The following is a 12,671-nucleotide window of genomic DNA, read 5'->3' on the forward strand; positions in this document are numbered from 1 at the left end:
CGTCCAGAAACTAACAGGAAGGATAGCCGCATTAAGCCGCTTTATTTCAAGATCATCCGAAAGATGCCATCTCTTCTTCAACACTTTGAGAAAATCAAGAACGTTTGAGTGGACAGAAGAAGCAGCTCAAGCAATACTTGACTAGCCCGCCCTTACTCGCAAAACCGAAAGACCACGAGACTTTGTTGGTCTATCTAGCCGTCTCCAATACAGCCGTCAGTGCCATGTTGGTCAGAGAGGAAGATGGAAAGCAGTCACCAATCTACTATGTGAGTAAATCACTACTTGATGCAGAGACCCGATATAGCCAGCTAGAGAAGTTGGCCCTCGCATTGGTCCACGCAGCAAGGAAGTTCGTCCATACTTCCAATGTCATCCGATCATAGTCGCCACCACGTATCCCCTAAAGGCCATACTCCATAAGCCGAAACTATCCGGTCGATGAACAAAGTGGGCAGTGGAGTTGAGTGAATACGACATCACATTCAAGCCACGGACCGCGCTTAAATCCCAGGTATTAGCCGATTTTGTTGTTGATTTTATGCCTAACCTTACTATGCAGGCCGACAAAGAGTTATGTTGTCTGATGGAAGAACCCTGATCAAATTGAAATTTGGAAACTATATGTTGATGGATCCAGCAACATACGGGAAAGTGGACTTGGAGTCGTCCTTTCATCACCACGAGGAGACGTCATTGAGCGATCAATCCAATGTGAATTCAAAGCAACCAACAACGAGGTTGAGTACGAAGCCATGCTAGCTGGACTCGGACTAGCTAAGGAAATTGGGGTAAAATGCATTAACGTATTTAGTGATTCTCAACTTATAGTTAACCAGATGCAGGGTGATTTATGCTAAATTGTGCTAAATTTTGGGGTTTGAATGCGTATATTTTTAGTTAATCTTCTGGAAATTGGTGCGTTTTATGGTTTGTTTGATGCTTTGCAGGAGATTTAGGTTTTATAGATGGAAGAATGCAATTTTGGAGATTTTTGGGCTAAAAATGACATTTTTAGCATAGCTCTGTCGCCAGAGCTGAGCTGCGAGCATAGCTCTATCGCCAGAGCTGAGCTGACTTGAAAACCCAGAGCTAACCAGAGTTGAAGGCCCGCGCCAGAGCTGTGAAGATAGCTCTGTACTAGAGCAGAGTAGATATCTCCAGAGCAGAGCAGAGCTAAGTGCCAGAGTCAACCACTAGAGCTGACTTTTCAGCTCTGTACTTTACAGAGTCAAACGCCAGAGTAAAACGCCATAGTCAAACTCTAGAGTCAACTGCCAGAGCTGACTTTTCAGCTCTGTACTTTACAGAGTCAACTATGTCAGAGCTGACTTTTCAGCTCTGGACCTTCCAGAGCTGAGTTACTATCGCCAGAGCTGAAGAAACTTGCAGAGCACGCCAGTTGGACTTATCTTCTCTTACACGATTTTATTCCTTTTAGAGTCTAATTTTATATGGCAATTTTGATAGTGATCAAGAGGGATTTGAAGTCTATAAATAGGGCTTAGTTATTCATTGTAAAGATAATCCTTCTGCCTCCAGGCGTGTAGTTAGATAAAATCCTTTGCCCTAATCTCTAGTTTCCGCCAAGTTAGCTAAAGCTTAGGTTTATTGCTTTTCTAGTGTTAGTTTCGATTATTGTTCTTAGTTAGTTTAGTATAATTCTTTTAATTCATGTTTTAGATTAGTTCCCGTTTAGAGTTGTAATTACGTGACAGATTACTTCTCGAGACGATTTACGGTATTTCTTTAATCAAGTTTATTTATTTGCTTTTACTTATGCTTTCTTTAAATTCTGCAAATTTACTTATGCGTTTTTATGATGCTTTCTTTAAATTATGCACTTTGGTTTTTGCCTAGTTAGATTAGATTAGAAGTTTTAATTAAAGTTATTTAAATTCAATTCGTCTAGTTAATTCTTTACTTTAAGTTGGTTTAATTCTTGCCTAGGGTTTAATAGTTTCACGCCTAGATAATTTTAAGATTAAGTTTTATTTAAGTTTAAATTACAAGCATTAGTTAATAATTCTTTTTCATGCCTAGATAATTCTTTAGTTTAAGTTTCTAGTTAAGTTTATTTTCCCAGCTTTAGATAATTTTACAGCTTTCAATCCTTAGTTTATAGCTTTCTTGTGACATAATTAATTGTCCTTAAAGATCTTCCTTGAGAGACGACATTAGGTTAACTTACCATCGCTAGGATGTCCTTGTTCTATTGCAAGTCAAACTAGAGGTGTTTCTAGTTTAGTCAAATTTTGGCGCCGTTGCCGGGGAAGGTTTTAGGCGTTTTAATTGTGTTGCTTTTTACTTGCTTTATTTAAATTTCTATTTTTCTCGTTTTTGTTACCTTTCTCTCCCTCCGGTGCGTTTAATCTGTGTGTTTAGTGTTGTGCATGCAAGGACTCCGCAGCCCTGATTTTCTGGTTTCAGCCCTGCGGCCGAACTGCCTTGTTGGCTTAATGCTTAAGTCCGTATTTCTTGGGATTCGACCCTATCTCAAAGACTATTAGATACCCGATAAAGAAGAAGATTACCACAAAGATATGGATAAATATGAAGAATCATAGTCCCATTCTAAGTCTAAAAAGAGTCTTATCCCTACTAAAATTCTTAGTTCTTTGCCTATAAATACATGTAAAACCCTAGTGTAAAATCATCTACGATCATTGTCTACGCCTTACACTGAAATCAATACAAAGCTCAACGTTTCGACGCATTTCTCGTGTTCTTATTATTTTATGTTACAAGGTGATATTTTTGGGCACGATAAAATATTAATTAATTTTAATATTCCTACACCGTTTGCGCCCATTGACTCGTATCTTCATGAACTCTTCAAATCTTCCAATAATAACACTGACAAACATGGTTTTCGTACCTCAATATCGCATGAATTGTTGTCATTTTCCCCCATGAATTGATTGCTAATATGTGTTTGTATCCCAATTTTGAGTTTTGTTGAGTTTTAATTCCTTGGTGTAGTTTGGGAGTGATTTCAGGGAAAATCAAGAATTAATTGGAGGATTTTGAAGACATGAGATCGAAGTACGTCTCGAGAGGAATCCGTGAGCGCAAACGGCGACCAAATCCGAGTCCGGACGAGGGAGAACGGAGCAAAACGAGCGGACTGTGCAAAACGCCCAGTACCCCGCGGTCACCACCCGCGGCCGCGGGGTAAGACCGCGGGTCAGCTGTTCCCGACTCAGGAGACACCCGCGGTCACCAACCGCGGCCGCGGGGCGGGACCGCGGGTCCCCTGAGCATCCCCCACGTTTGAAGGCCGCGGACGCGGGCCGTGACCGCGGGAAAAGGGCGGGGCTCCCCCAAATGGACCCCAAACGCGATTTTAGCCTCAAAACTCCATTTTTCTCTTCCTTTCCCCATTCATTCACCACACACACCCACTTCATCTTCCCCAACTCTCCAATCCCAAACCCTAGCCTCCATTCTCTACCATTTTTTCTCTCTTCCACACACAAAAACAACACCAAAATCAAATAAAGAAGGGGAAGACTTGGAAAGGAGCTCATCAAGACTACATGATTGAAGATCAAGATTATAGGATTTGTCTATGAATCTCTATCTCTCTATATCTTTATTTATGTTTTCTTATGACTTGAGATTTGCTTTTATTATGAATATGCTTGGCTAAAATCTCTTATCTTAGGGATTAGATTAGATGGATTTGTAATGGATTGATTTCTTTGTTCAATATATATCTTGATTGTGCTTATTGTTGTCTTTTCAAGTCCTAGATTTATCTCTTGTATGATTGGTTGGCCACCTTTTGTGCATTTCTAATTTGTGATTTGAATCGGGAGAGGATAATTACAATAGATTAGGAGTTTGATACATATCATCTCAATAAACCGGGAGGTTGAGAGTTGGGTGAGGGCTTGTTGATCCTTTGTGCTCTTGGGAGTTATAGGTTAGAAATTGACCGGGGACGGCAATTATGACCCGTAATCTACTGTTTTAGTCGTCCGGGAGGGGGCTAAAACTAGTGGGGAGATCGCCCTAGATAAGTAGGCCATATCAAGATTTAAATTGATTTAGATTGAAGTTCATTACGATCTATCGAAATCTAGTCCCTAGGATAACTTTCATTCAAGTCATTCCCCAATTTATTCACTAAGTTTATGTTATTGTTATTTACTTTTCTTGCTTTATTTAGTTTTGTTTTAGTTATCAACACCTCTTGAACTTTGGTTGTCTAAATAGATTGAAAACAACTTATTAATAGTATTTAGAAGTTTGAATTCACCAATCCTTGTGGGATACGACCTTGCTTCCACTTATTGCAACTACACCGTATACTTGCGGCGTGGTGAAAATAATAGCGAACAAGTTTTTGGCGCCGTTGCCGGGGATTGGTTGAGTTTTTACTTTTGATATTGTGAAAAGTTGTTTTTATCTAATTTAGATATTGTTTTTATGTTTGTTTATTTATATGTTTATTTGTTTTTGTTAGAGAAAATTGCTCCACAACCGTAAAAGCGGCACCAAAAATGGATGATGGAAGGAATGAGTTGGTTGAGCAACTCCAACTACAATTGGCGTTGATGCAACTTAAGTTGCGTGTTTTGGAAGCCAAAAGAAATTGTAGGCAACCAATGATCCAAAAAGCCTTCCAACCAACACCTTCCTATGGTGACTTTTATGACATGGGGTGCAATGCCATGGAGTGGCAATCACCATTGGAGTATGAGGACCATTTCAATAGTTGGAATTATGAAATTTCTTGTTCCACTCAAGAAGGCTTCCAAGGGGGAAATCGATACTATCAAGAGGAGAAATCAAATTCAAAAGACGATCTCCTTCAATGCTTCATAGCTACACAAGCTTGGATAGAAAAAAGTCTAGCAAAATCGGAGGTTATGCTAGAAGAGCAAAGAAGGTCTTTGGCTACCACTATGGAAAATCAAAAGCGAATTGATGATTTGTGCATGGCCATTAGCCTTCAAAATGGAACCTTGTATGAGGAACCAATGCCAATGCTAAGTGAAGAGCCTCAAGAAGTTGAAGAAGAGTATGAAGAAGATGAGGATCAATTCTCCAAACCCCTTGAAGTCGAGAGCCCAACTTTTCCGACACAACCTCTACAATTTCAAAAAGATGAAGATTTCACAAGCTTTAAAGAAAGCAAAGTCAAAAATTTTGTCGATCCTTACCTCGCCACAGGCGATTCTATGAAGGCTTGCTTCTTTCACTTTTATTTATCTTCATCTTTTGATTTTCACTTTGATTTGTCTAATAAGGAATTGTTTGAGTGTGGTGGTACTCTAGATGGTGAACGAGATTACCATGACGCCCGGGATGTCTCAAGAATTGCAAAGCCACCATATTTTTGGGTCGCGGTGGATGGAGCATGCAAATTTGATGAGAAATGGCCACCACCTAAGCCTCCACCTCGTTTGTGAGTACGAGACAAGTAACCATTTTCTCCTTCATCCAAACTTATTTCTCCTTTGTGTGAAATAAGTTTGGGGGGAGGGTGAAGATGGGTTACTTATCTCGTTTATCCGTTGTTTATTTATTTAGTTAGTTTAGTTTTCGAATAATGAGATTTTGTCTCTGTTTTTGAGCTTTTCCTTGTCTTTTGTTTTTGAGCTTGATTGTTGAAAAACATGAGTTGGATGAAATGTGTGTTGGGCTTATGATATGAATGTTGCTTTTGAAAAGAAATTGTGTGTATCACTTGTGGATTATGCATGAAAAGTTTGAACTTGTGACAAGTGAGTTAAATGTTTTGCCTCCAAGAACTTGATAATGAGCTTGTAAGATTTGAGCCATTGATTGTCATATTATCACAATCTCATTTTGTTCTTGAGTGTAAATCGATTGAGCATGTATGTTGGTCTCTAGAACTTGCCATGAGTCCTCTCTTGAAAATAAAAGTAGATGTGTTGTTAATATTGAAGTGATTTAAGGCCATCTTTGTTAGCCACTTGACCCCAATTGTGCCAAATTCTCATATGATCCTAGTTTACCCCTTTTGTGCCTTGTAGCCTTTCTTTGAATGAACCAATGATAAAGGGGTAGAACTTAGAGTGTTAGTGGTTGCTTTGATGAAGAAAAAAGTTTGGGAAATGATTGAAATTGCTTATCAAGCTTTGATTGTGTGAAAATCACTAATCCCCTATGAGCTCAAAAAGAAAAAGAAATGAAAATGAATGTGAATAAAAGAGCATAAAGGGGAGTGATTTGCCTTTTGAATCATAGCCATGATAGATATCACTAAGGATGAAAAGATGAAATGTAGGGATTTTGGTTTTTGATTGATAAGAGAAATGGTGAAGTTGATTTGTTCATTGTGATTGATGGATTGTGGGATGAGTCACTTTGCCTAAAAAACTACTCACCTTACCAAAGAGCCCTCATTACAACCCAATGAAAGCCCTTTTTGATCTCTATTTATAACACATTGAAGCATAGAGAGTTAGGACAAATGGCAAGCCTATGGTAGATTGCATGCATTGTTTCGAATTGAGTGTAAACACGTCCATTCTAAACACTTGAGAGTCGAGTGCATCATTGAAACATTCACCTTGTGAGGATTCAAGCTTGGAGGCTATAATGTTGAACTTACTATCACTTGTGACTTCTTGAAATGCATATCTACTTGTGATACACTAGTGAAATATTTTGAAAAAATTGAAGCCCTTGAAATGACACCAATTCATTCTCACATGTTTGTTATCTTTTATTTCTCTTCTCTTTGTTGTTTGGGGACAAACAACGCTTTAAGTTTGGGGGGGTTGACAAACATGGTTTTCGTACCTCAATATCGCATGAATTGTTGTCATTTTCCCCCATGAATTGATTGCTAATATGTGTTTGTATCCCAATTTTGAGTTTTGTTGAGTTTTAATTCCTTGGTGTAGTTTTGGAGTGATTTCAGGGAAAATCAAGAATTAATTGGAGGATTTTGAAGACATGAGATCGAAGTACGTCTCGAGAGGAATCCGTGAGCGCAAACGGCGACCAAATCCGAGTCCGGACGAGGGAGAACGGAGCAAAACGAGCGGACTGTGCAAAACGCCCAGTACCCCGCGGTCACCACCCGCGGCCGCGGGGTAAGACCGCGGGTCAGCTGTTCCCGACTCAGGAGACACCCGCGGTCACCAACCGCGGCCGCGGGGCGGGACCGCGGGTCCCCTGAGCATCCCCCACGTTTGAAGGCCGCGGACGCGGGCCGTGACCGCGGGAAAAGGGCGGGGCTCCCCCAAATGGACCCCAAACGCGATTTTAGCCTCAAAACTCCATTTTTCTCTTCCTTTCCCCATTCATTCACCACACACACCCACTTCATCTTCCCCAACTCTCCAATCCCAAACCCTAGCCTCCATTCTCTACCATTTTTTCTCTCTTCCACACACAAAAACAACACCAAAATCAAATAAAGAAGGGGAAGACTTGGAAAGGAGCTCATCAAGACTACATGATTGAAGATCAAGATTATAGGATTTGTCTATGAATCTCTATCTCTCTATATCTTTATTTATGTTTTCTTATGACTTGAGATTTGCTTTTATTATGAATATGCTTGGCTAAAATCTCTTATCTTAGGGATTAGATTAGATGGATTTGTAATGGATTGATTTCTTTGTTCAATATATATCTTGATTGTGCTTATTGTTGTCTTTTCAAGTCCTAGATTTATCTCTTGTATGATTGGTTGGCCACCTTTTGTGCATTTCTAATTTGTGATTTGAATCGGGAGAGGATAATTACAATAGATTAGGAGTTTGATACATATCATCTCAATAAACCGGGAGGTTGAGAGTTGGGTGAGGGCTTGTTGATCCTTTGTGCTCTTGGGAGTTATAGGTTAGAAATTGACCGGGGACGGCAATTATGACCCGTAATCTACTGTTTTAGTCGTCCGGGAGGGGGCTAAAACTAGTGGGGAGATCGCCCTAGATAAGTAGGCCATATCAAGATTTAAATTGATTTAGATTGAAGTTCATTACGATCTATCGAAATCTAGTCCCTAGGATAACTTTCATTCAAGTCATTCCCCAATTTATTCACTAAGTTTATGTTATTGTTATTTACTTTTCTTGCTTTATTTAGTTTTGTTTTAGTTATCAACACCTCTTGAACTTTGGTTGTCTAAATAGATTGAAAACAACTTATTAATAGTATTTAGAAGTTTGAATTCACCAATCCTTGTGGGATACGACCTTGCTTCCACTTATTGCAACTACACCGTATACTTGCGGCGTGGTGAAAATAATAGCGAACAAGTTTTTGGCGCCGTTGCCGGGGATTGGTTGAGTTTTTACTTTTGATATTGTGAAAAGTTGTTTTTATCTAATTTAGATATTGTTTTTATGTTTGTTTATTTATATGTTTATTTGTTTTTGTTAGAGAAAATTGCTCCACAACCGTAAAAGCGGCACCAAAAATGGATGATGGAAGGAATGAGTTGGTTGAGCAACTCCAACTACAATTGGCGTTGATGCAACTTAAGTTGCGTGTTTTGGAAGCCAAAAGAAATTGTAGGCAACCAATGATCCAAAAAGCCTTCCAACCAACACCTTCCTATGGTGACTTTTATGACATGGGGTGCAATGCCATGGAGTGGCAATCACCATTGGAGTATGAGGACCATTTCAATAGTTGGAATTATGAAATTTCTTGTTCCACTCAAGAAGGCTTCCAAGGGGGAAATCGATACTATCAAGAGGAGAAATCAAATTCAAAAGACGATCTCCTTCAATGCTTCATAGCTACACAAGCTTGGATAGAAAAAAGTCTAGCAAAATCGGAGGTTATGCTAGAAGAGCAAAGAAGGTCTTTGGCTACCACTATGGAAAATCAAAAGCGAATTGATGATTTGTGCATGGCCATTAGCCTTCAAAATGGAACCTTGTATGAGGAACCAATGCCAATTGTTTAGCCCTATTTCGTGATGATTTTATGAGTTTTCCTGCTGTGCATTCGAGCTCGTTTCGTACCTTTTTGCTCTATATTTCACGTGCTTGATGATCTTTTTGGATGTACTATTGTCGCGTGCAGGATTCGTGAATTGCCGAGCGTTTTGGTATTGTTTCGAGCATGTTTTGGAGTCAGGCTCACGGCCGCCGCCGCCAGGCGGCGGCCGCCGTGGAGACGGCGGCCGCGGCCCCACGGCGCAGGCCGTGCAACCTTGGGAGCAATCTGCGAAGACGGACCACGGCGCCGCCGTGTCACGGCGGACGCCGTCCACGGCGCCGCCGTCTCACGGCGGCCGCCGTCCAGACGCCGGCCGTGGCCCCACGGCGCGGGCCGTACAATTTTTGGAAGAAACCGCGAAGGGGCATCACGGCGGCGCCGTCCCACGGCGGCCGCCGTCCACGGCGCCGCCGTCTCACGGCGGCCGCCGCCCCTGTGCAGATCTGGCAGTTACGGAAATTGCTATAAAATCCGATTTTGAGGGTTTTATTTCACACTTCCGACTCCAGCAGCCTCCACCTGCGATTTTATGTTTTTTTCCCATAGTTTAGATAGATAGAAACATTCTAGATACTTGTGGATTCGGCTAGATCGTTGATTTCATTGGATCGATTGTAAGTTTTTCATTTTGATTAGTTAATCTTTACAAGCTTTCTCGTTATTGCATTGCTTAGATAATCGTTGTTCCATGTTCAATTGATGAATCGTTGTTCTTTAATCTCGCCTAGATAATCGTTGTTTTTTGATTGATTGATTTATCTAATGCTTTCTAGATTGCTAGTTAAAACCCTAGGTTTCTTAGTTTCCTGCGTTCTTAATCTGCTTCCTTCTCATTCCGCCTAGATAGATTTATATGCTTTCTGTTGATTCTGCATTAGATAATTACAAGCTTATTTAATTACGCGCTAGTTAATCGGAGAGAGTGCCAGACCCAATTACCCGATTAGAGTGTTTAGGTTTATTTCATGTTTTCTGTGCGTAGCATGATCAAAGCCCTGTTTAGCCTTCCTTGAGAGACGACTTGAGTCACCTTACCACCCTAGGACGACCTCGTATAAATTCGAGTCCATCCGTTAGGTGTTTTAGGATGAGTCAAATTTTGGCGCCGTTGCCGGGGAAGGCTTTAGGCATTTAATCGTGTTGCATTGTTTTCCGTGTTTATTTTTGTTTCTTTCTTTTGACTTGGTTATTTTCTCCCTCCGGTGCGTTTGATTTGGTTTGCTAGTGTTGTGTATGCAAGGTCGCCGTAGCTTGAAGAGAAAGCTAGTGCCTTACTTTGACAACATTCACCGACCTCGTGAGGTCCTTTTAAACCTGGAGGAGGAATTCGAGTCCAGTTCGAGGAACTTTGTGGAATCACAGTCTCAAGAGGGAGAACGTGACGAGAGAATCGCTTCCAATCCCATTCTGGAAGCCATCAAGGATACACCTCCTTTGCACTCGGAAGGAGAAGAAGAAGTTCGGCCTAATCCTGACCAAGAAAACATGGCAGAGCAGAACGTACAGTATATGGGGGATTTTTCCAGGCCTGTTATCGGGAACACTAGCACGTCTGCAATAGTGTTTCCCACGGCGGTCCGGAATTATAATCTGAAGCCCAACGACTCAAACTTGCTGCCGCTCTTTCACGGGATGCCCAGTGAGGACGCCTTGCAGTTCATCCGTGATTTCTGCACCCAAGTGCAGACCTTCCCACTGCTGGAGCTCACCGAGGATCAGTTGAGACTCAAGTGCTTACCTTATGCACTCAAGGACCGGGCGAGAACGTGGTTATTGTCCTTGCCGCCGAACTCCATCACCACATGGGGAGAGGCAAGTGAGAAGTTCATGCTCAAGTACTACCCTAATCACAAGACTCAAGAGATTAGGAGCCAAATAATGAACTTCATGCAAGGAGCTGACGAGCCTTTCCACGAGGCTTGGGAGAGATTCCAAGAGCTCCTCCGCCAGTGCCCACAGCACCAGTTAGCATCCGTCATGTTGATGCAGTTTTTCTATGACGGATTGATTCAGACGGCACAATTTATGGTGGACAGTACAGCAGGGGGCAACATTGCCCGGAAGACACCTGATGAGCTCAAGGAGATTTTCAACACACTTGCAGCGAGTTCTCAACAGAAATCAGTTAGAGGAAGGAGGGTCGAAGCCAATGCCGTAGCCCCAAATAATGAGCTGCAGAAGCAAGTAGCAGAATTGATGAGGCAAGTTCAGCACCTCAAGATGAGCCAGGCAGAAGCCCCACCAGTTCACGCGCCACCAGCAGAAGGATGTGGAATATGTGGCGATTTTGGTCATGGAACCAACGCGTGCCATCGCATGGGGGGATTCACACCTGAAGGAGAAACAGAGGTCTATGCTGCTCAGAGCTATCCGGGGAGGCCTCAGTTTGAACAGAGGCCTATCTTTAATCAAGGGCAACAAAGCTCCAATTCGGGTTGGAGAGCTCAGCAGCAGAACTACACTCAAGCTTATCAGCAGCAGCAGCCCCCGCAGTATCAGCAGTATCAACAGTTCCCTATGCAACAAGGGAATTTTCAGCAGCAGCAGCAATACCAGAATGCCCCCCAACAGTTTCAGAAGCAAGCTCAATCGCAGAAGCCGTCTCTCGAGGACACCATGCAGTCCTTCATGGAGATGACCAAACAGAACATGGAGTCTCAGAGTGCTACCATCAAGCGCCTCGAGACTACAGTTGGGCAACTAACAGGAGCCCTAAATCAGCTGCAGCAAGAACAGCCGACCGGAAAGTTCCCGAACCAGGACAAACAGCCGCATCAAGCTCATGCCGTTGAGGTAGTCAAGGACAAGGCCCCAATAACCATGGGGAGATGGAGAAGCAAAACTGTGCAGGCAATCAAGGCTACCCAATGCCCCAATGAGCCACTGCCACCCGTCACTGTTGCACTAGACCAACCACCACCCAAGCAAGGAGATCCAGGTAGCTTTATTTTTGATATTAGCTTAGGTGGGGTTGAAAAGGTGTTTGGAATGCTTGATTTGGGCGCGGCAGTCAATTTGATGCCGTTTGATATTTTTGAGAAATTGGGTAATAAAAGGCTGAAATGCACGAATATAAAGATAGAGCTAGCTGACGGCTCTATTAGTAGCCCACGGGGCCTTGTTGAGGATGTTGAGGTGGTTGTTAGGGGGATTAGTGTCTTGGTTGATTTTGTTGTCCTTGATGAGGGAAAAGGGATTAGAGGCGAGAATGGGCATCTCGTGCTACTTGGCCGACCCTTTATGGCTACCACCCATACTCGCATTGATGTGGGTACGGGAACTGTAAGTATGGCAGGGGCAGGTAGAGCTGTAACATTCTCAGCTTTTGATAAAAAACCTACTACCCCCAACTTCCTTAATTCAAATCTGCTCTTATGTTGAAACATTTGATGTTTTGGATGAGGACTGTATTGTGCAGGATTTTCTTGATAAGTTACAGGAGGAGGACGAGATTGTGGAGGAATTCCTTGCTAATTTGCAGGACGAGGCTGACATTGAGCAGGAATTTCTGGATAAGCTGCAAGAGGAAGATGATAAAGAGCAAGGCCTTCTGTGTGCCTTGTTATTGGAAGAAAAGCTTGATGAGGTTAGGTTACGCAATCTCGTTGGATGTGTGGATAGAGGGCCATCCAAGGATATGAGCATGGAGCACTTATGTGGAGGACCCGCAGCTGCAACTCAAGAAGATGTGTTTACAAGGGCGCTAAGGCAGCTGGAGCTTCAATCGGATT

The sequence above is a fragment of the Salvia miltiorrhiza genome, chromosome 3 (genome assembly GCF_028751815.1).
Source record: "Salvia miltiorrhiza cultivar Shanhuang (shh) chromosome 3, IMPLAD_Smil_shh, whole genome shotgun sequence".
In the NCBI taxonomy this organism is placed as follows: domain Eukaryota; kingdom Viridiplantae; phylum Streptophyta; class Magnoliopsida; order Lamiales; family Lamiaceae; genus Salvia; species Salvia miltiorrhiza.